Source organism: Scleropages formosus, chromosome 2 (assembly GCF_900964775.1).
Source record: "Scleropages formosus chromosome 2, fSclFor1.1, whole genome shotgun sequence".
Lineage (NCBI taxonomy): Eukaryota > Metazoa > Chordata > Actinopteri > Osteoglossiformes > Osteoglossidae > Scleropages > Scleropages formosus.
Genome location: NC_041807.1, coordinates 14,271,396 through 14,295,692, shown reverse-complemented (window position 1 = coordinate 14,295,692; position 24,297 = coordinate 14,271,396). Strand labels below are relative to the sequence as shown.

Sequence of the window (24,297 nt, the reverse complement as noted above, 5' to 3'; positions counted from 1 at the left end):
AAGGGACGGGTGTGTGTGTGTGCGTGTGTGTGTGTGTGTGTGTGTGTGTGTGTGTGTGTGTGTGGGGGGGGGGAGCAGCACGGAGGAGTCCCAGACACATAGCGAGAACGGGAAGGGAATCCATAGCGCTCGTATCCAGCGGGTCGCACGAGTCGCTCTCCGCTTGCTTCACGCACCGCACTGGAAGCTCGTTTTACAGCCGGCCTCCCAGAGAGCTGTTACCTCTCCGAGGTGCAGGACGGGAGCGCGCCGATACGGCTAAAGTAATAAACGGCGCACGCAAGCTGGCACAGCCCCGCTGCGCTTCTCTTTTAAACTTGAGAAACTGAGACATCAACATGTTCCGACTGATGCCCGTTAATTGGCGACGAGCGCAAAAAAGAGTTTGCCAAAATATAACGTTAATTCCTCAATGGCACGGAGAGAAAAGAGACGGCCAAACGCGTCCTGGGTCCGTTCCACCAAAAACGCAGAAAAACATGTCGGCGGTGCCGCTGGTCCGGATCCACGCGGGGCTCTGAGGAACACGGAGAGCCGCGGACACTCTGGGAATAAATGGGCCCAACCCACTCTCGTCGACCTGCTGGCGCGTTGGGTGACCGTAGCGTCCGTGCAGGCCTGCGGCTGCCAGTGCGCCTGCTGTGCGGGGGAGTCTTCCTCAAGTCCTTTGCTCTCCCGGCTGAGAACGCCGCCCTCTCTGGGTCACCTGGACGTCCCCGCTGAGCGCAATCGCACTCGCCTGCATTTCTGCTTCTCGTCATTACCATCATTTTGTTGTCCTGATGTACTTCAGTGGACACTCGTCTCCAGAGCCACTTAGACCGATGTGAGTGTGTCACTGGACCCCATTACACAGCTGGACTGCGCCTGAACCACACGGTCAGGCTATTTTACCACATGGACCGCAGAAGTGACCCTCCTAGGACTTGCTCACGAATCCAGCTCCTGAAACACCTGCTATTCTTTTGCCATACATCTCAGCAATCAGCAAAGGCTTCTGCGATTGTGTTTTTTTGTGGAAAGCACGGTGTCAAGTCACTTCATTTGCAAAGTGAGTTGAGGGCACACCACGGTACAAAGGAAGAGACCCCCCCACCTGGTCAGTCTCGGCACCGCACGCTCCAGCAGCACTGCCGTCGGTTCCGCAGGGGGCTCAGTTCTAGGGTCCGAGAGCAGCAACACCTGGAAGGCACGCACATACATGCACAGACACAAAGACACAGCGCTTTAGAGCGCAATGGATCATATCTGACCCTTTGCGTATAACGGCGCTTTTCATTCCTAGCGTAAAAAGTAGGCAAATTAAGTCCCTCTGACAATAATTATCAATGTTCCAACAAAGCATCACCACCATAAATGGTGCACACACAGGGCTTTGTTAGGAGCCTTTCTGGATGACATCATCTGGGTTTTCCCGTTATCTTCTCCGTTAGTAGTATCCTCTTCAGCCCGTTCCTCCAGCCCTATTTATACACCTTCTCGCAAGTGGTCCCGAGTAAGACATACAGTCTTCCTCCACAGGCGATGTGCAGTACATGGTGATAACCCTCCGTACACTCTCCACAGTATAGATCTAGTGTCACGATCTTGGGGAGATTACACCAGAGGACCACAGGAGAAGGTTATCAAAGCTAATTCCACATACATGACAAACACCCGCACCTCATTATAACACTGTAAAAGAAGAATACCTACTCACAATGGACGGGGAATCTCATTGAAAATCCTCACGCTTAGCTTTGCTCTCTATTCCTTGTTAAATTTTCCTTGGATCACGACCCTCGCCTTCTGGACTACGACTTCCGACTATAATCTTCGCCTTCGAACCTCAACTTTTTGAATCACGACCCTCACCGTTCGGACCACGACTTCCAACTACGATCTTCACCTTTGAACCCCAGCTCTTCGGATAACAACTCTTGCTCTTCGAACCATGACCGCGACTTCTCGGACTATGACCTTCGGTTTCGAACCCCAGTTCTTTGAATCACGACCCTCACCTTCCAGACTACGACTTCCAACTATGAGCTTCGCCTTTGAACCCCAACTCTTCGGATAACAACCCTTTCTCTTTGAATCATGACCACGACTCCTCAGACTACGACCTTCGCCTTTGAACCCCAACTCTTTCGATCATGACCCTCGCCCTTTGGACTACGACTTCCGACTACGCTCTTCGCCTTTGAACCCTAATTCTTAGGATGACAAACCTTGCTCTTCGAACCACGACTTCTCGGACTACAATCTTCGCTTTCGAACCCCTGTTCTTTGAATCACAACCCTCGACTTTCGGACTATGACTACAAACCATGAGACAATGATCTCCATGCTTGCATTCTGACCGACATCTCCAAAGAACCATGACACCTCGTATAAACTGCCCCCCTAAGAGCTCATCTGTTAGACGTGATAAGAGAGCCAGGGTGACACCCTACTGCACAGAAGCTCAACAGACCCCTTAGATATTCTGGGTTACGTAAAGAGGAGCCCGTGCTGAAGTCCACATGAAGACAGCATTGGTGTGTGACCACCCGTTTGTTGAGATATAAATGCGTTGTAGAGCAATAGATGCTCCGCTGTATTTTACCAACCTAAAGTATTGCTCCAGATCATCACAAACACGGGCACAACCACACAGTAGCTGTCACACACATCTAATCCTGCTTCGGGTGTCCTTCTCGCCGCTGAGCTTTAAAACTTTCCTTCCACTCATTACGCCTTGAGCACAACGTAGCGTGTAGGACGGCACTGACGAGGACAAGAAGATGATGATCCTGAGCGTTATCACTCAAGACTTTCTGGGAGAAAATTCCGTGTCGTTTCTTAAGAATCGTACGTGGCAAAGCTTTATCCGTCTGGGCGTGGGTTTCTGCGCGTTTGCGCGTACATGTGCCTGTCTGTGCGTGCATGTCTGTGTTCATGCGTGCATTACAATGCGTGAGTGTTGGAGTGTGTGACTCTGCAAGCATTGGTACAGGATGTGTGTGCGTGTCTGAGAGTGTGGATGGGATGTGTTTTTCTGTGTGTTTGTGTGTGGGTGGCTGCACATGATTTGCATGCCCATTCTGTAACTTGCAGTCACATAAATAAGATTTGGGAGTTGCAGCTGTATGGGGGGGGGGGGGGGGGGGCTGAATTCTGGAGTCTTTCATTACCAGAGTGAATCGTATTGTAAATCCTAATCTACGCACATAATCCTGTGAGCTTTGGAAATAGGCTTTTCTGTGTCACTTCAGACAATTTGCTTTTCAACATTATTACAGATTATCGCCAAAGTACAATTACATATATAATTGGAGACCGTTTTATGTTTTCCATTGCAAGGGCGCTCACAAGCACGCATTTTCGAATTTCCATTTCCTACACCGCCGCAGCCTCCAGAATGAACTCTAGCTGCCGAAGCGGGGCCTTGAATGGGCTTTAACAGCAAAGAGAAGGCCGCTTTCAAACTCTGCCACGCTTCGATTGGTTATCCTGGTTTGCGCTTCAGCTTCGAGAAAAAAAAAAATGTCCTCATTTGGACGAACTTCACTTCCCACAAGGAATAAATGTATCTGCGACCAGGAAAAATGGTTTCGGGGGCGATCCCCAGGAGGTCAACGCTCAACGCTTGTTGTGTCCTACAGCGGGGCGATGAGCACCAAAATACCCAACTCCGTACGTAAACAGTAGCAGGATTCCAGATGCTTTTGTCTAATAAGGAAGCAAATATCTCATAAATGTATAATGCGGGGAGTCTAAACAACTTAATCCACAGCTGACGTTTGCCACTCTTCCGCCTAACGTGGAAGTGCTTAGAGATTAACGGTGAACATTTATAACACTCGGCCTAATTCTTCATTTGTCACAAACCCTTCTTTCTTTGTACACAGAAATATCTACCCGCAATAAATTCCGTACAGAGATTTTTGTTCACGTTTAAGTGTGTGCACATCTGAGACTCCCTGTTTACATAGATATATTATAGACAAATGTTTAATAATAAACAACTAGAGTGATGACAATACAAAAGAGGCAATGAGAATAATAGCAACATCAGTTCAGGAGGAGGAGGCCCATAATGCCCCGTGCCGCCCATCCCGCGTACGCCACGGCAAAGCCGGGCGGCGGGCGGCTTTCTCGCCAGGCCGAGGTGTGGTCGGACCACCCTCGCAGTCGCAAGCGTGCGCCCCAGGTGGGCGGGGTGGGGGGGGAGGTGTGGGACTGTATGTGTACGCGCACCGAGGTGCCACGGACGCTTGGGAGAGATGCCTATACAAGGCACTCAGAGTAGAAAGAGGGCGAAGAGCGAGAGCGACCGGGGAACGCAGCTCAGCGCCGTTCCCTAAACAATGCCGGGAGGACGCCGCCAGGCTGCTCCGGAGCGACACTGGAGTGCCTTTCTATTTACTCAAGCCCATAAACAGGCTCCGAGTGCCAGCAGCTCACAGAGGCCATTGTGGTTGGCCTCCGTTTATCATTTGCCGTTGCAAGTCATTTGTCTTGTTATCTTCGGCCTCTGTGGCTTCCTTGTACTCTTAATCTCACTAGGGGATGAAAAGCAGCCGTGGGCACCTGGGCTAAGGGGAGCACCTGTGGTTCTCAGGGCAGACTTACCCACAATGCACTGGACACGATGGAGGCCTTCCAGAAAGAAGAACTTGTGAAAAAAGCAGCGCTCGCTGCACAGTCGATAGCGCGCGCGAGTGCACGCGCGCGCGCACACACACACACACACACACACACACACACACTGCAAGTGGGAGCAGTCCACTTTACACTGACCTAAAAATAGTGGGAAAACGCCTTTGTAACAGTATTTTACAAGTATGTCACGCACTGCAACTTCCTTTTCCACTATACCCATTCCTGCTCAGGCCTTAGACGTCCCTCACACACACACTCTCTCACACGCACACACAGGTGAGTTTACTTACCACTGTGGGAATTTCACGTTGACTGTCACATTAATGAGGCCAAATACTCCTAACCTCACTCCAGCAATACTTGGGCACATATAATAGCTGAAAATGAACAAACGCTTCTGGCAGTTTTGGTTTCTTTCGGATGCCGAAGATGTTGTGGGCTTTGTGGAGATGCTCCCATACGCTTAGTTTTTCGGGGCTCCCTATCTTTTAGCGGAAGTGACCTCAAAAGCACATACGCGCGCTCTTACTCGTACGAGCGCACACGCTGGTGCCGGACCACGCTTTCGCACAGCACTGGATCATGGGAGCCCCAGGATTCGAGTTCGCAGGCTGTTTATCCGCAGCGTGTTTATGGTGACTGAAATCATGAGACTGTTCTGTTACCCAACGGTCAATAAAGATGCATGAATAATTCCATCAAAGTGTGTCAGAGTGCTAGTCCCTGGAGATGGCCGTGTCCTGGGGGCAGGGCGTACGCGTCTGCGCGTGTGGAATGGCCTGGGGGGGGGGGGTTGAGGACCGAGGGCTTGTCCGTCCCCAGCTGATCCCACGCAGCCTGTGTACAGCTGCTTCCAGAGACAAATCGGACCCCACAGAGAAATACTTTTGTAGGAAGAGGGTGTTTCCATCGGCGGGCGGTCGTCTGCTGTCACCGTACAGAACTTAAAGAGTTTGCGATGCACACGAAGACGACATAACTAAACATCCGTCCATCCAATTTTAATAACCGCTCGTCCCGAGCAGGGTCGAGATGAACCGGAGCCTATCCCAAAAGCACTGGGCGCACGGCTGGAGGGGAGGGGGTACAGCCTGGACGGGACGCCGGTCCATCACTGCGTGCAAACGTATGAGAGTCTAAATCGATAGAGCGACTGTAGCAAGAAAACTGCACACACACAGGTCTGACAGAAACCACCATGAGACATCCTGTTCAACACGCAGTACCGTACCATGGGATCCACTGTACTCTCGTTACCGGGCGCCATTCGGTGTGACATTTCGGTGTCTAGACTGGCAGTGGGAACGTTTTGCAATGGGATGGGATGCCACAGGAAGGTCGTTCCGAGTGCCAGTTGGTGCGGTACCCACGCTACGCTTCTCCCGCGACTTCCGCTCCACTTCACTCGGGAGGCAAATACCATCGCGTCACATGTCACGGCTGGAGCTGCACATCGTGGACAACGAGCAGAAAGGCACATCCCCTTTCTCTCGAGTGCGCAGCAAAACCACGACTTCCTCTTCCCTCTCCTGCTCTCTGCTGCACAGACCACATCCTCCCTTTTGATGCACCTCAAGGTCCCCGTCCCACAACAGACCATCTACGGGATTCAGCTCTCTCGAGCGGAGGTGCCCGCAACGGAGGGCAAGGAAGGTGAGGGTCAGAGCACCGATCTGCTTGCGAAAGCCGTCTTGCTCATCCGCAGCGTTCCCCGGTCACTCTCACTCTTCATCTTTACTCCCGCTGCACTTGAGACATGTTCTGGGAACTCAGACACTTGCACACAGGGGTGTGGTTACCGCATTTTGCAAAGACTCGCAGTGGTTGTGCCATAAAACCATCAGAACCAAAACAAAAAGAGGAAAGATTCCCTCAAGCCCAAGAGAAACCTCACCGATGATTGAGTGCAACGTCAGGCTGCTCCATCCACTGTATGTTAACTCTGCACAGTAGCGATGACCTATGATGATCAGTTTTTATTTATTTTTATTTTTTTATTTTTTTATTTTTTTTACTGTTCATGAGGAAAATTTGCTTTAATGTTCTGTTCTTGCTGTTGGTCAAGGAAACTTCTTGAAGTGTCAAAACTGATGAAAATTTCTCACAGGTCTGGTTTCTGCTGTGGTTTAGTTTTATGTTATATGAGATAAAACTCAGTTCCTTCACTTATGGCTTTACTAAAAAAAAAAAACACGGTGACAAACCCAAATCACCGTTGCAGCCGGTTTTTTTTTTGTTTCGTTTCATGACGGCATTGTTAATATTACATCGCCGTTTACATTGCAGAGGGGGCACAGCGGCGCAGCGGGTTTGGCCTGTACCTGCTCTCTGCCGGGTCTGGGGTTCAAGTCCCGTTTGGGGTGCCTTGCAATGGACTGGCGTCCCATCCTGGGTGTGTCCCCTCCCCCTCCGGCCTTGCGCCCTGTGTTGTCGGGTTGGGCTCCGGCTTGCCGCGACCCCCGCTTGAGACAAGCGGTTTCAGTCAATGTGAGTGTGTGTGTTTACGTTGCCCTGGTAAGTGTTCAAATGACGAAGAGCAAGGTCAGTGCCACAGGCTGGAGGTCCACAGCGTTCCACTGCCTCCTCTTCCTGCGAGCGACAGCAATTGATGTGCGGCTCCTGACTCGCAGGCCTCTGAAGTGGTTCGCGTTTCCTTCCTCCCTGGTCATCGCTTCGCCACACTGAGTCACAGCTCTGTACACAATCACATAATGTTTTTAGCACGTTGGTGGAAACAGCGCATGTCGTGTTTGTTCTTCTTTTGTTTTTTTTGTTGTTGCTGTTGTCGGTAACAGATCACGCAACAGATCGCCCTCTGCTCAAAGTTCTGTTTGTCGCCTCAGACTGGGCGAGAGCCGTGCATTCGGAAAGGCCTCAGCTTGCGTCCTTCTCAGACAAAATGCACGATTGATTCGGATTTGTCTTGCGTTTCCGCCTCGCGTCGTTTTTCTTTTTTTTTTGGGAGGGGCCGTAATTAGATGCAAATTCATCTTTACTTGAAATCGGCCAATTCCGGCTGAGCCTCGCGCCGTTTTCTCACTTCCTGACGTAAAACACATTCGCTGGAAAGGATTATTGAGAATCGCTCATTATCTTAGCGCACGGTTGGCTCGAGGAGTCATTTCAAAAGTTTGCGATGTGACACTAGCCATTTACGCAGCTGGATCCTCGCTAAAGCAATCTTCCCAAGAGCGTGGCGGCTCTCTTCTCCGTTTTTAACCCGTGATTTGTTCGCGATGGCTGAACCACGCCTCCGGACACTCGTCCGTGACCGCAAGCCCATTGTCCAACGCTGCCGTTGTTCTTACCGCTGACTGTCCCAGAGACGAGTGCTGGAGCAGCTTCCCGCCTGCTGAAAGCCAGAGATGAGCCATGAGAGGGCAGCACCAGCACTACACCTGTGCCAGGTGCACACAGGTAGCGCAGGTGAGCATGAGCACGGACACGGACACCGCTGGGCCGCGTACAGCAGGCCGCGCTCTAATTTCATCATCTAGCGCGCGGCGCTCCGCGGATCCACCGAGGTTGTGCAAGGAGGCAGTGTGTGCTCATGGCATCTCTCCACCCTCTATCTCTCTCTCGTATGTGAGAATGATTCGAAGCAGAACTTGCGGTAAACTTTTAAAACAAAACCATCATCATTCTACCTCCTTCTCGTAAAATCAGTCCACATACACACAAACACACACACACACAAGCGATTGCACCATTTGTGCTTATCCACACTGAATGCGCACTTTCCTTGAACCCTGCAGGTTAGCCTCCGTCTCGACGCTCCCCACATGCACACACTCAAGGGCTCCCCGACTCCCGCCATCGGCAGCACCTCATAATTACCCGCTCGCAATGCAAGGCACGAACTCCGTAATTGTACTGTCAGATGGGCACGAGGCGTGCCGGACCTCTGGGAACCCCGCACACCTGGGGACCTGTGTGTGTGGGCGGGACCCTGGCGCTCGCACGGTCACGGTCATTCGCTTGTCGACTCCCTGCACTATGTCTCACGGAGGGGGCAATCCGGCGTGTGACAGGGTTCGAGAAGATTCGGGAAGCGGACGTAAGAGCATCTTCTGCTCCGGTGCTGCGACGGAACCACGTGTCTGCTGAAGGCACGCGGGTGGGGGCATCTTTTTTAACCTCGGAAACGGACGCTTTCTCCGGAGAGATCGTGCCTTGCCCCGCACGTGCGGAAACAGGCTGCGCCGACACCGTTATATAGAAGCGCAGTGAAACGCTCAGGTCTCAGTGCACCAGAAGTGCTAACTCACAGTGCCAAGAGGAGTTTTAAATGTCCACTGTGACAAGTCACCTCCGCTGACAAAAACCGCCAGCAAAGTTAAACGTCGGGGCGACTCCAGAGAGTGACAGCTCGGCCCCTCCTACACACCCCACTCCGACTGTGCCTCCTACCCCCGCCGCACGTCCACAAGCTGTACGCGCCACCCTCGGCCCAGATGAAACCCAACACCGTGCCAAATTTAGCATTAAATTAAATCATTTCATCCACCCGATGGTGTGAAATCATACACCTGAATCGCGTAGTACTGTGTCAGTCCTATTTGTGTCTGGACTGGAAATTGTGTTTATTATGGTTCATAATTACTGTCTGAATGTCTTAGAGCTTCAGCAAGGAAATAGGATCTTTCCTATTTTCTCGCCCTGGAACAGTACAGGCCTACATCACGCTGTCCCTGTTACCATCAAGTTGCAGGCAGCAGTGTGGTTAAGGATGTGGATTTGAGCAAATGAACCTGGGTCGCTTGGGTAACAAATATCCAGCTGTACAGAGGAACACAAAACAAAGTATTAATTGCGTTGGTTGGAGAAAAGATCTACTGAGCAAGTAAGTAAAGTCCTGCAAAGCAGAGCTTATCCAGGGAACAGCTCTCGGGGTAGCGAATGGGCCGGCACGACCGTGCGGCATCCTGGAGTCCCTGCCCATTGCGTTCCTCCATCGCCATGACGATAGCTACACAATCCTGTCCGGAGGGGGCCAGAACGAGGGAAAACGGAAAAGCAGAGGACAGTTGCACACTGATGCAGTGTTCTTATTGTATCGTTTCACTTAATTTCCATCAGTGTTTACTCTTTATTGTTACCTAAGTGGAGGACAGAATGAGGAAGCATGGGAAAGCAGAGGTTAGCTTGTTGCAATAGCCTGAACACACACAGAGGTCCATGCACACACTCATGGACTCACGCACATAAACTCACACACACAGGCATCCATAAATACATTTGCTTTCCCGTCTTCGTGAGGATTTCACACCGACTCCCTCTTGAATGTAATAGTGCAACAGAGAGGGCACAACTAGTTTTCGCTGCTTTAGATACATTTAAAAATTGACAACTGCTTTCGGGATATTTTATTCTTGAAGTATTAAGAAATTTAACAGAAATGGCATTTGTTCGGAATTTTATTTTTTTGAGGGAGGTGCCCAAAAAGCCCGTTTTCCTGCTACGTTGCCTGCGAGTCTGTCGTCTTTGCCCACGAGCTGTGACGAAGCGCAACAGGACATCCACCACGGAGCTGCACAAACACACACTTTCTGAACTGCTTGTCCCATTTGGGGTCGCAGGGAGCCAGAGCCAAGCCTGGCAACACAGGGCGTAAGGCTGGAGGGGGCGGGGACACACCCAGGACGGGACGCCAGTCCATCGCAAGGCACCCCAAGCGGGACTCGAACCCCAGACCCACCGGAGAGCAGGACCTGGTCAAACCCACTGCGCCAGCGCTTCCCCCCTGCTGCACAAACAGAGTACTGCTAATCGAGAGCGCGTCACCTCCCGAAGTGCTCGCGGTACGCAGAAACCCCCCCTATCCGTGCAACAAGACTGATCAAGCACTGCCTGGGATTTGAACCTGTGTGACCACAGACCAGCGGCACAATGAAAAGATGACATTGTGCAATATTACCATGAATTCAGATAACTAACCAAATTAGAGGAAGATGCGGAACGCAAGGAGTTCGGCTGAATCACACGTCTCTCGCAAAGAAAGGTAAAACTAAACTAGCACTACGAACAAATTATCATATAATCACACACACACACAGACTGAAACCGCTTGTTCCAAGCAGGGTCGCAGTGAACCTAATCGGCAACATAGGGCGCAAGGCTGGAGGGGGCGGGGACACACCCAGGACGGGATGCCAGTCCATTGCAAGGCACCCCAAGCGGGACTCGAACCCCGGACCCACCAGAGAACAGGCACAGGCCAAACCCGTTGCACCACTGTGCCCCCCAAATTATCATATAATCCCCCATATTAATTCAAACTGTTTGTTATAAATTTAAATACTTAACCCCAGCACCAGCTGCTTACTTTTTCAATAAATGTTTACTTTGATCCACTAAAGATGACTGCATTCTTTTGTTACCCACTCATACATGCACTCACTTCATATTCCTTTTCTTTGTGCAGCATGCAGCATGCACGTACGTGCGCACACACACACACACACACACACACACACACACACAAAACTGCAATGAGCCAAGCCTACAGTGCGATATGTCCCCGTCCAACCAGGCCGTGCCACCTCTTATCGGACAAGGCAACTTCTTATTTCTGGTGCGGATGTGTCGATACGGTTCACAATGACACATTTATTTCTTTTGTTGAGAAGAAAACTTCCCCTTTTAGCATTACTTTCATGGAGCCTCTGTTCTGACAGTTCGCACTTCCTCATTTACAACAATATTTCTCAGGCTTTAGCCTGACACAACTTTAGTCTTCTTGGTGCTTTTCACCTTCAGGTTTTGGGCTACGATGTGCCCTTATAGTGTGTGTGTGTGTGTGTGTGTGTGTGTGTGTGGGGGGGGGGGGGGGCACCCCATTATCAGCTGCAGGCCCATATTGTACATGACTCTTTAAAAGGAGCCCCGCATACAGCCCGCAGCTGCGCTTCCAAGGTACGACAAACTCGTTTCAATGTATCACGCGAAACGGAGCACAAGGTCAGAGCGAGGGAATGTGAGCCCGCGCCACGAAGCAAAGCATTCTGGGCGAACCCCTCAAAGATGGAGCAGTGAGCCCCAGTAAGCAGCCTGAAGTGAGAGTGCCCGAGCATGTCCGGCGAAGCAAAGCATCCTCACCCTCGGTGTTCACAGCACCCGTCATGAAGCGACACAAGAGGCGGAATATTCCCAGCATGCACCACAGGCTGGTGGAGGGAAAAAGTTCCTCCACTACCTCTTTTTAAACTTTTTTTTTTTTTTTTTACAGGTTATTCATTTTACACGTTCTTTTGCTAGCACAAAGCCACGGTGAAAGCGCCGGGAATCGGACTCGGCGCAGGACATCAAACGGCGGCACGCGGCCCACTGGCCGCACCCAGCCGCTCTGTGGAGGGCTGGAGGTATCCCAGCATCCCCGTTCCGCTTCCCTTTGATCCAGTCATGTACGCTGCTCCAGCAACGTCAGGCCTTCCATTTTAATCTCTCTAATTGACCTCTATAAGCCTGGGTTTAAAAAAAAAGGATGGAAAAAAACGAAGCCATTGATTTCGCGTCACGTGCAATTACGGCGCAGCCTCGCCAGGCTTAGTGGGTTGACCTATTAAAGCGGAACTTCTGGGCTCGGACCTGCCGTCGCTCACCTCTGTTGTCCCGACGCTCTCCTCCGCAGCTTTCAAACGATGTTTCTTTCGTCAGGCACTTTGGCCCGAACGTGACATAAGAACTGGTCATCTGGACCGGGAGCAGGACACACATTTCAAAGGCATCAGTACAGTACATTCCAGAATGAGCAGACTGCAGAACATCTGGCACTCTCTGTTGCAGTCAAATGGTGCAGTCTTGTCTTCAGTGTAGCCCCGACTCTTGGAACCCCTAACTTTACCCACAATGCACCTCGCCGAGGCATTGCACCAAAGGCTCGCATCAGGAGGCGGTGAGTCGAAGTTCTGAAGCATGGAGGCGAAAAGAGATGGGACAAAGGAGATGCACAGAGGGAGTAAGTGAGAGCAGCGCGGAGAGAAGCAGTGAGCGAGGGCATCGACGCGCTCCCTACCGAGGCGGGGGACACCGTCCTCTGCTCCGCTTGCTCGGGATCACTCACACACCCGTGCAGCTGAGGTGACAAGCGCCGCTCGCGGCGATTCAGAATTTCCTTCTGTGCCAATAAGCACTGGGAAGGACGGGAAGACGAGATACACATAACAAGCACCACGGAGGAAACAAAGCTCACGTCGACTGCGTCTCCTCCTCTTGCGAGGTAAGCCAAGTCATGACAGACCAACTGCCACAGACCTAAGTGTGACGAATGATGGAGAACGACCATATTTCTACTCTACGTGGCACCGTAATGTAAAGTACAGCGTCTGAAAGGACTAAGCGGCGCTGCGTTAATGGTTGCGAGCGACGAGCGGGGCTTTCGCTGCTACGGCCAGGTAAGGCTCTGATCTGACCTCAGACCAAAACAATTTCACGGAGACAGACGGGAGACAGCGGGAGACTCCGAGTGCAAAGACGGGGCAAACTACCTCACGGAGGTAATCCGACTCCAGGATAAGGATGCTGACGGGTGGGGAAAATGGAGCGAATCCCGAACGTCCGTTCCTCGGGACCGTTCGGCCTCGAAGGATCCCTTAAACCCGAATTCACAACCTGACTGGTCAGCCAGAGAGAAAAAAGTCAACAGGTGCCGACAATAATGTAAAGGAGACAGATGGAGACGGCGCGTTCTCCGCTGCTTCGCGAACACGGTGGACCACACTGATCGGAACGGGGGGGCGGTGACCCCCACCACAACTCCTCGCTGCACTGTACTGCAAGCGAGACTGACATGGCCTGGCTTCTGGGTGGGGCTTTAACAGGACCTGACATTACCGTGGACATGATTGATGTGCGGCCAGCGAGGTGCGGGGGGGGCATCGCGTGAGTCAAGACGCAGTTGTTATTATTTTTTTTTTTTTTTTTTTTTTTTTGCGGAAAGAATGCGCCGTGTCACAGCGCATTACGGGCCGCTTCTGTCGGCAGAACAGCGAGACAATGACAGGCAGTGCAGGAAATATGGCATAATGAGAGAGGGCAGGCCGCTTCGCTCCGGACCGCACCACTCAATTACCCAGCAGGCTTTTAGTGCCACTCTGCCACACTAATGCAATTCACTCAGGACCCGTCTCCACTTAGAGACAAGCCACAGCTCAAGCGGGTGGCTTTGTGACTGTAATGCATGCAGAGGCTACTGAAAGGGTAATAAGGTCATTTGGATGCCGGAGCCATTAGGCTAATACCACTCTCTCCACCGCTCAAACGTACAAGTATCAAGAAAAAAGGGCAGAAAACGGCCATTCTTTCAGATCACTAGAGGCTTCTTCCGTTTTCAAGTATCGGGTTTTATCGAACGGTATTAATTATGGGGTTGTTTGCAAATGAATGCAAATAAATAATAATAATAATAACTATTAAATGCTCAAGTGTCCCGATGTAACGAGATGGGAAACACTAATGATAGCGAAATGCACAAGATAAGGGTTGCTCCAGGACCGTCTTCGGGGCGCGGCGACATTGTGTCACCTTGACTCCGAGCTCCACCTCACCTGCGACCACCTGTTTTGCGTGGGAAAACGAACCCGCGGCGGTGATCCCGCAATGACGGCGGCTCAGCGACGAACCCGGGGCAAACACACGATGACAACTGCGTGGAGCACACAAGCAACACCCTCCGGTGATAAACCTGTGGAGATAAGCCCGCAGAGTCAGAAAAGCCCCCGGTGACAAACTCCGCAGCTATAAACCCATCGTGAAAACACAATGGCTGCAAATTCACGACAATAACGACATCTAACCTATGGCAATAAATCCATGGCAAATTGCCCACGCCGGAAACCCCCCGGTGACCAACCCACGGTGACAAATCCCTAGCAACAAACCGAGTTGACGATATTCACTCTGCTGCTGAGGTCGACCGCGTCCCTTTTGGGGGACAAGTGTCTGTGATTATCCAACTCATTAAAATAATGACGAGCGCGCCGTTCCTGCCTCCGGTCAGGCCTGGTGTGGTGCGATGCGGTGCAGTCCGGCGGCAGCGAAGACCCAACCCCAGTCATGCCAACTTTCATCTGGCCCCTTTGTTCTCCTTAGCAGCCAACGGCTGCCTCAGCTCTTCCTGCTCCATTATTCATGATCTCGCTGTTTAAAAACCCCTCGACGCCGCAATACCTTCGCGCTGCGGAGCCGTAGCGCGACCTTATCGTCCGCACTTGATCTGATGCGTCCGCAAAGCAGTAGAGAGGCCCCGCCGACTCGGCTGAACGGCTGCAGCGGCGGTGCGTTTCGGCTGGTGAGCACCACCTCCCCGATCGGTCTACGAGCCGATCGGTTTCATTGACCGAGACGCTCTTGAAACGAAGAACCGCGGCAGACGAGAGTAACTTATTACGAGTCAGTGTTTTACGTGTTGCGGGGCCCCGTTCTGGGCCAACTAATCTGTGCTGGGTTTTATGATGAGCTGGATGGTCTGTCTGTCAGCATCATTCGATCACATTTGTGCTGGATTGCAGTGGAGGTGCACAGTCGACCACGGTTTTAAACCCACGGAACCCTGGTGGACTGCGTTGCCTCGGCAACACTGATTCACGAAGGACACATGCCTGTCGATGTGTGTGCCATCAATAAAATAACACACAGGATGAAAAATATTGACAGAACTTTGCGCTCTATGAGTAAGGCAGAGCCCGACTCATTTAATTTGGTTGCATTCTAAATACACTTAATACGCAACGGTTAAGTGTTTAATTGGTCTGGGAAGTTACACAAGATAGATACTCAATAGAAACACGCCAATCGATGAGCGGTCGGTAACAGCGTTCGGAATAATCGATATCTCAATTAGCCATGAATTATTCATACATGTGTGGGCTACGCTGATTGTTTCGAGTTTCCACATCTGTTTTTTTTTTTTAGGCGTGACTGAACGTTTTGGCTTCATTAAGGATGATGACATTCGTTGGTTGCGCAACGCTGTACAAACACACGCGCGCGGAAAAATTCACCAGCACATCTACGCGCGCATCCAGACAAATACACTTATGCACACGGACACATAAGTACACTCCTCATACCCACAAACACACACACACACAGAGCGCACCCAGACGAACACACCCCAATGCACACACGCGCTCGCAAACGCGCGCGCGCGCATACACGCACACACAGAGGCACGAGTCCTCCAGCTCTGGCTCTCAACGAAGGGGTGGGGGGGGGCAGCAGGCTCGTTCTGTGTGTATAATAAGAGATGTGTTAATTAACTAGCAGCGCGGAGCTCCTAGCGCGGTGGGGATCAAACGCAGGCGCTGGCCAGCGGGCTCCCGCCGCGCTCACATGAAATGCGCTGCGCTCTTTAAAGACTTCCTGTCATTAGTCGAGCCCTTGTCCGCTCGCGGGCCAGACCTCCTCTGTAGCTCCAAACAATGAGGACAATGACAGCAGAAACAAAACAACCCCACCAAGAACAAAGGAACAAGATATTTAACACACGCAGCAAGGAGAAGCAGCTCCACTGCGCGTCTGAGAGTCTGCTTGCGTGGGTGTGCTACGTGTGTGTGTGTGTCTGAGACAAGAGTGTCCGTGTATGTGAGAGCATGTCATAGTGCCTGCTTGCGTGGGTGTGCAACATGTGTGTGTGTGTCTGCATGCGTGTACATCTCAGTGTCTGTCCATGCAGCGTTACAATATGTGTGTGTGTGAGTCTGAGTTTCTGACTTTCCTTATCGCACCGCGTTGGTCGTGCAACCACGGTGAGACCCGCCTCCACTTGGTTGTGCTCCTCAGAGCCGTGTGGGCTCGGGGGGAGGCAGCGGGGGGCCAGCGGGGGGCCAGCGAAGCGGCGAGGAGCGAACGAGCGAACGGCACCCATGTGTCCCCGCACTTGTTACGAGGCCCTGCGGAGCCTTAGCTGCGAAGATGACTGCGGGCCGTCCCCTTTGCCGATGTCACTGTCACCCGCATGCTGTCCTCCCACCGGGCCCATCTCCCTTAAGCAGGCGCACTCACAGTGAGACCAGCGTGGGGGGGGGGGGGGGTCACAGAGAAAAAAAGCTAAAATGATTTTTGACAACCGTATGACTGTTAATTGGTTAGATTAGAGCGAGACAATTAAATCCGTGATTTTGTTTCGCGTAAGGTCCTTCGGCTGCCCCGGGCACCGGCCTGCGGGGGTCTCACAGCCACGGCCACGTGCTGCCGCGGACAGAACGGGACAGGCTCTGCCCCTGAAGTTACCCACAGTTCCCCGCTGGGCTGGCACTGGGCTGTCCTGTCCTGTCTCCAGCTCAGCGCGCGTATCGCTGCCCCTCTGTGTAAAAGCAGCGACTGTGAGCCGCCTCTGCTCAAACCATGGTCAACCGTCATCCGACCGGCCGTTCCGCCAACGCGGGCCAGCTCACAAACACAAAGAGCGGGCTTCACCAAGCGCGGAGACCACCCAGCGACTCCATCCCGGCTCCAGCCGCACGCTAATCCAAATTTACCAACACGCACGGATTCGTTTGTGAAACGTCTCGCACCTTACAGTGACATTCTGACACGCGTCCGTGAAACAGAAACGCAGACACATATATGACGGAACGTTGGTCTCATCTCCCGCAAGTTCAAGGAACCATTGATACAAAGTCGGAAAATCTAGCACGTTGCTGAACTGAGCAGAGATTGTTCAGCCCAACACACACACACACACACACACACACACACACACACACACCTGGTCAGAAGCCTCTGAGCCGAAGGGTCGACGCGTCTCGTGATTGCAGAGAGCTTCTGTTGTAACAAAGTGCACTTTGTAAAGTTAGAAAACGTCATAATGAAAAAGTCTGTATCTGTACCAGACCACGTAATCCTGTTTACTTACTCGTAAGTCGTTTTGAATCCAATAAGACAGTAAATTTGTCTGTAACTGTAACAAGTGATTTCGGCTTAAACCCTAAAGCCTCGTTTGAAAGGAGGCAACTCGGGGAGTATTGGGACAGCGTTGGCAGATTACAAGATCCTTAATAACGCGACGCGGCTACAGCTACACGCGAAAGGCCGCTGCAGGACGGACGGTACCTTGTGTGCAAGTTTGTTTCGCTCGGAAGGACTGCGGGGTCGGTGCCCTCCGAAGCTTACTTACAGCTCTGCAATTGCACAGCCATACAACATTCGCGTGTGTTTTGGGGTTTGGCCGATATTTCATTTGCATGTACTTGGGATTGCGTACAGACAGAGTTGGCTGCGGGAGATGTCCCCATGCGCCAACGCTCCTTAAGGGGGAGGGGGCGGGGGACAAAGGCCAGGCACCCTGTGCCTTCCTCGGTAAAACGAAACAGAGGCATCGATTCGAACCCTCTTCCTCAGCCGACGAGGTCCGACCACCACCTGTTGCTGCATCTCCCCGCAGCGTGAGAACCTTCGCTTTGAACATCAGCCGCAGCAGCAGAAGATCTGCCACCCCAGCTAACAGCACCCCCACCCCCCCACGCTCTGCCGTCCTGTCCTCCCTCGCTTTTCTCTCTCTCTTCCCTCCCTCCCACACTCACTCCATCTGTCTTGATCCTCCTCTCTGTCATTTCCCCTGTGCTGCTAAATCCTCGCCTTTGCCTTTCCGTTTCGCGCAGGAGCGAGTGACCCTCGCGCAGCGCCGCCGAAAGAGCTCTCGGCCCGTCGCTTTCATATCGCACCCCGTCGTACGACCGTGCGTCTCCGCTGAAGGAGCTCAGGCTAAGTTTCTGGCTCGAGGGTGCAGCAGCAACGCCCGTTCGGTGATCTGAGCTGGCAACCTGCGGGTCACAAGTGCATTTCATATAAAAAAATAAAAAAATAAAAAAAACATGCTTGTTTCACTGTCCCGTCGCCTTTTTCTCAGGACAGGTGATCCAGAAGCGCACAAATGATCAGGACGATGCTCAGGGTACGACGTCACGGAGACCTCCTGCTTGACCCGTGCCGCCACACCACGCCGTTCCTGCTCCGGCGTCAGCTGCTCCTTGCTCTCCTGCGTGAAACCACGTGGCGCGAGGAGCCTCCTGTAATTACACACGGACTAAGGGCCACACGCGCTCACACAGTGCAGACGCAAACACTCACGCTGTACGCTCCCCACACGCAGAGCGAAGTAACGGAGGCAGGAGCGCGGCTCTGTGGCGCTGACCCTCCGATCAACGTGTCGGCGCCCCAGCAGAGCGGCACAGCCGTTGCGTGGACACTGTCCCTGCTCGTGTGACAGGATGACAGGATGCTCCTCACTGTGTTTATTAATGAGCCGTTCCGTCGCGGCTCCGTCGCCTCCACAACACGTCGGTTCCGCGCTCAGACTCCGCAGAAACATCGCGGTCTCACATTCCCTCCTCCGTGACTCAAGCCACCATTTACATCTCGGAGAGGCGCACAGACTCGCCTGCTGCACTCCTATGAGACTCATCTGCAGGAGCGAAATGTCACACCACGTCTAAGAGTCACGTGGTCTGCTTGGGCTGCACAGCATCTGCTTTAAGATGCAGCTAGCCTGCTTACTTACCGCAGTATCTCCGGGGCTTGTCCGGTGCCCTGTCCTTTCCAGGATTCGGCTCCGCGTGACCCTGGTTTACAACAGGGAGTGCAGTGCTCTGATTTATTCCAAATATTACGTTCTAGGCTCATGCCACATACCCGCCCTCCAGGCTTTACCGGATCATTACGAACATTTGAAAAAAAAAGCAAAACAGGCTGGAAAAAAAAAACTACAAAGTTTTCACAACATTTGATGACTTCCTTGCTTATTTATGACCCTAGACGTTTACTCCAGGTGTCGCCCTCGGCGGTCCAACACGTGTTCTTTACGTGGAGCCCCTGCACCCCTTCACTCTGACACGAAGTTCAAATCTTTACGCACGAACTGGTGCCTGTATAAGCATGTTCCATCGCACAGAATAACGAACGCTGAGCAGTGTTGTGCTAAGCACATACAACATTGTCAGAAAGCTTCGGCTGGCACTGCGGCGTTGGTATTAATTTTTTTGGTCATTGTCATTTCTCACTTTCCGGTCCTCCCTGAAATTTGCATATGCACAAGCACTAAAACAAACACATACGCACGCACAGAGAAGAGAAGAGAAGGGAAGGGAAGGGAGACGGCCAGCTTCGTGGTGTCCAGGACGAAGGCCCACATCCAAAGGCACTCCAGGGAGCGAAAGGGGAGGGACCAGGGGCGGAGCCAGCAGGACCATCAAAGGTCCATCCACAGTGGACCTCATTACAGCTCAGACCTACTCCGCTCTACTTGCGTTTCATTTGCGGATCCACCGTAAACGCTTTCTTCCTCACCCCCTCCCCCAGAAAGCATGTCAGACGTAAACAAAGGCATCGCCAAAGCACTAATTAAATAGATGAGCTGTATTAACATAACCTGAAAGCCCCGGCCAATTCTCTCCCCTTTTTTTCCTCTCCCCCCTTATTTTTTTTGTTGTTATGATCCAACCAGCGCTCCCCATTGTGGGCAGTGTAATTACCATCAGGACCCGGAGCCCAGGCCTTTGATATGGAAATAGGAGCTCACCACCAGCCCCTGTCGCCCCCCGCCCACCGCCCGTCGGACTGTCTCCGGCATGAATTTCAAAAAGGCTCGTCGACACCTGACGGTGAAGGGTACACCCGCGCATGTGACCGGGCGCGTGTGCGGGACTCACGGGCGGAGGGCTGCGCAGTCCAGAGAAATGACTGGACCGCTTGTGGTTAGCAGAGGGGGCGCCCCGGTCGCGATGCACCACGGCCTGCAGATTAGAGGGTGGGGGGTGGGGGGGCAAGCAATCTGTCATGTACAGTAACCCTGCTATTGTCATATGCTTGCTGCGTGACTCGCGGCTCTGCCTTAATTATTAATTGCACTTGTCAACTGTCATTAATTCCTCTTTAGCATCCCTGTTTCGGCGTAATTAGGCTGAGTGCTCCTGCTGTTCCCATTGTTGGACGGAAGTAACACAGTCCTGCTGTATGTCGCAGTGCACGCGGTGAGCGTCGTCACATCCACCTCGACGCGGGGAGAAGGCAAAGTGCAAATTCCGCGGGCCGCATGCTGAAACAACACGGCAATGCGCACCGCTCCAAGTCCTCCCTCCTCCTGCCTTCACGATCGACGCTTCAGATTCCGGCAGGGGATCTGCCTTTATACCTTTGAGCGAGACACTTGGATTGCTTCGGTAAATACATCCGGCTGCGTGAGCTTTGCAAAACGCTAACAAGCATCTGCTGCACAACTGAATAATGTCAGTGAAAGAACCCCCCGCAGAAACAACGAGGGCCCACCTGAGGCATGCCCGCCGCGCTCGCCGCCTGCGTCTCCGCTCCGAGACCAACATATGCTTAACCTCCGCGTAAGGTCAGCGCAGGCGCTCATTTGAACTAATGTTTAAGTTATTTTCATCAGCTGAAGCAGCAGCGGAATGCGGTTAGCGCGGAACGTGCCTCACACGACGGAGATGTAAAATGTGGGGCACAAAAATTACAGTTTTGCTACTTTGCGGATCACACCCCCCCCAAACGCACACACACACACAAAACGCTAAGACTTAATTTCCTAACCGCTATCATAATGGGATTGCTGTAGTGTATTCTGAAAAGCCCAGCACAGAGAAGTGATCAGAAGAAATTAAAAACAATTGTCATTAACAATGGATTATTACTAGGTGTTTACCGTAACGGAAAGATGGAGGGAAATAAGCTGATAGAAACGCTAGTGAACCGACAAAAAGACACCGACGGGATGAGAGACTGATGAAATGAGACTGCAATTACACAAATTAAAACTGATGACAACAATAGTGGAGTCAGACAGAACAGCAGTGTCGCCAGCGCCGTACAATAAAGATAATAACTAAGAACTGGTTGCAGTTCCAGTTTACACACACAAACGTAAAGTAATTAAATGTACTGCAGGAGATGCTGGGAACGTGATGTTTCGGTCGTCTCGGGAGCAAACAGCAGCGCGGCCCCTCGCCTCCCCCAAGGACGGAGGGACCGCAAGGCCTTCGCTTTCGCCCCTGATTCCGTCCCACACAGCTGAACGTAGATCGGAAGGGGGGGGGGTGGATCAGAGGGGAGTCCAGATGGACGCGGAAACCCACAGTGTCCCCACACCCTTGTGTGTCATATGCTGTCCCATCTGCACTGTCACCATGTGCTGCCTTTAACCCGGCCGCCTTGCGATCGGGGGGGGGGTGGGGGGGAGAGAAACATGGAGGTGATCGGACTGTGCGGCCTCCCAGGCAGTTCATGCTCGGTTGTGCTCCCCGTGTCCCGCCCCCACCAAGCACAATCCCAATTGTGTGTCCACCGAGGCGATCCGACGTGCGCAGATCTGCCTAAACCATGCTGTCCCACGTCCTCCGCAACGCCCCCCCCCGCAGTTAATCTCCGATTCAGCGCTCGACCATAAGGGTCGTGACAGACGGTGTACTGTCCTGTAGAGGTGAGGCGGTAGCTGCAGGGACGGCCTGGGTGACAGACATTTATATACATCTGCACACTTAAAACGACTAATCGGGCAACGCGAACAAGTTGCTCGGCAAAAGCGAAACGAAACCCGCAGCTGGAAGCATCGCGGTCGCCGCGTCTCCACAATATCTCCCACCGCATTTCCCTCCCGGGTGCATTATCATGAGCCTTCCGTTAAAAATAAGACGGACTGTATTTCCCAGTGATTCCGGCTCAACGGATCAGACCGTCTGATGGACGAACGCTCTTGCTGGTTGTGCTCTTACGGAGAAGTGACTAGAGCGCACTGAACGCTCCAGACTCGGGGGGCCGTGACTAAACGCTGTACGCCGGAGCCCTTTGCACCGCATCTTTATTGCCAGCTTATAAAAGCGCTCCGAACAATAGACGTGTTTGTTATACGTCTATAACTTCGTACGTTTCACGTCAAAGTTTCAGCGGAAAGAGGGCTGCAGATAAATAGTCCAATAAAACATAATTTTGGGAGGTAATTTCCGCTCTGCCTTTGAGTATTCCTTCAAACGATCAGCTATTGTGCAACAATTACTCCCATTAATTCCTAAGTTTTGTTGTCTTAATGAGCCTAATTGGCTGGAATACAGGCAGATAGCAGGGGGGGAGACTTGGAAGATAATGAAGCTACCTGCGTTCCTCCTTTGTTCGGGGAAAGTGCCCCGAGAGGAGGAAATTACATCACTCCATCTGAGGAGATCAGCTGCTCTGGGAGCCCACCGTTCTGCAGGCTCCACCAGAGAGCCGACGAAAGCATTCTCACCTGAGACTAATCAAACCGGCTCTTTATTGCTTCTTTATTGTTTATTTTCTCTTCCAATGACTCCCTTCTGTATACGTCGGTAGAAAAACACCTGCTACTGCAGCGCTACTTGTTACTTCAACTGCAAAATTCCATCTGAATCAGCCAGCGTTGACTAGGAGATGCTCCAGCTGGTCACCAGTCATCTCACTGGACACCCGTAGGCTGCGAAAACGGCGTTGCCGCTGCCCGGCGCTAAAGCCGCAGAAAATCATGTTTTATGGATTTGCGAATGGTATCGATGGCCGACGCATGTTTAGGAGGTTCGCGCCAGATGCTCGGGCGGTATCGATCTTGCCCGGCTCTCCGGCGCGACCTCACCGATGGTCAGATACCTGGAGGGCTGTTCATCGCTGACCTGCGATAGACCTGTCTTCAAAGCACTATCTGCCCATCTCCCGGGACTTTTCACGCGCGTGCGGGGGCTCCGTGTCCATTGCCGGGCTGCGGGGCTCGAGGTAATCCCGTCGAGGGTTTGACCCAAACTCGGCACGGACAGGACCTCCGACTGAGAACGATCACGGTCTGAGCGCCGCGCACAAGCCTTACAGCGGACCGGTCCGCCTCGCGCGTGGACGTCTTCCTGGGAGAGCAAGACAAGTTCCCTCCCTCTTACAGGATGCTAAGCGGAGTGGCCGATTTGCGGTTCCTGAAGTAAACAAAACCATCAGCTGGAACCGGTCCGTCTTCAGGACCCTCAGCTCCCACCATCCACACTCCTTCTCCCGAATCTTTCTCTTCGGGAAGCTGATCTGAGACGGGAAGTGGATCCTGTTCAGGTCACGGGGTCATGATGTCTACAACAGCTTTTGAGCTCTGAAACAGCCCCTCGAAGCTCCAAATATAACCGCGGCAAGACACGGCAGCCAAGACAATCCCATTAGCCAATCCCCGCGGAACTCAACTCGCATGTATTCTAGTGGCAGAGAGTTAGGCTGAAGAGGACAGGGACGTACAAATACAGAGACGGTTTGAAAAGAGAGGCAAAACTATCGACGCTGCGGCCCGGCGGTTGACTGTCGAAGCCATATGTGACGGAGCGCATTGCCCCGTGAAGCGTGGAAGGCTGCCCCTCTGTCGGCCGAGCGGGGGCTTCCAGCCGACTGCACCGGCGGCCACGGAGGCAGATGCATTGCTGGGCCACAGGGGCCATCGCCGAGGGCTGCTGGGCCACACTACTGCTCAGACCGAAGAGGCCAAGAGTCGGACCTGTTCGCCGATTCGCCTCCCCTTTGTCCCCTGATCTAAACCCTCAACCGCCCGGGTCGCTCCCCGCCACACAGACAGCCCCAATGTATTGTACCCTGACGCTCCCATCCCAGCCCCTTGCCCTAACTCCCCCTGAACCCTTATGTTGCACCGGTCCCATGGCTGGCCCCTAGAGAGCAGCCCACAGTGCCAACACC

The 24,297-nt window shown here is 52.6% G+C and overlaps 1 protein-coding gene across 3 annotated transcripts in view; it reads right to left on the bottom strand.

Moving 5' to 3' along the window:
• Positions 1-24,297, bottom strand: part of sox5 (SRY-box transcription factor 5) — a 158,347-nt gene that overhangs the window by 109,333 nt on the left and 24,717 nt on the right. For all 3 annotated transcript variants that reach the window (XM_018747382.2, XM_018747383.2, XM_018747384.2), the window contains one exon: positions 1,097-1,182. The gene's annotated coding sequence lies outside the window, so the exon portion shown is untranslated. The remainder of the gene's footprint in view (positions 1-1,096; positions 1,183-24,297) is intronic.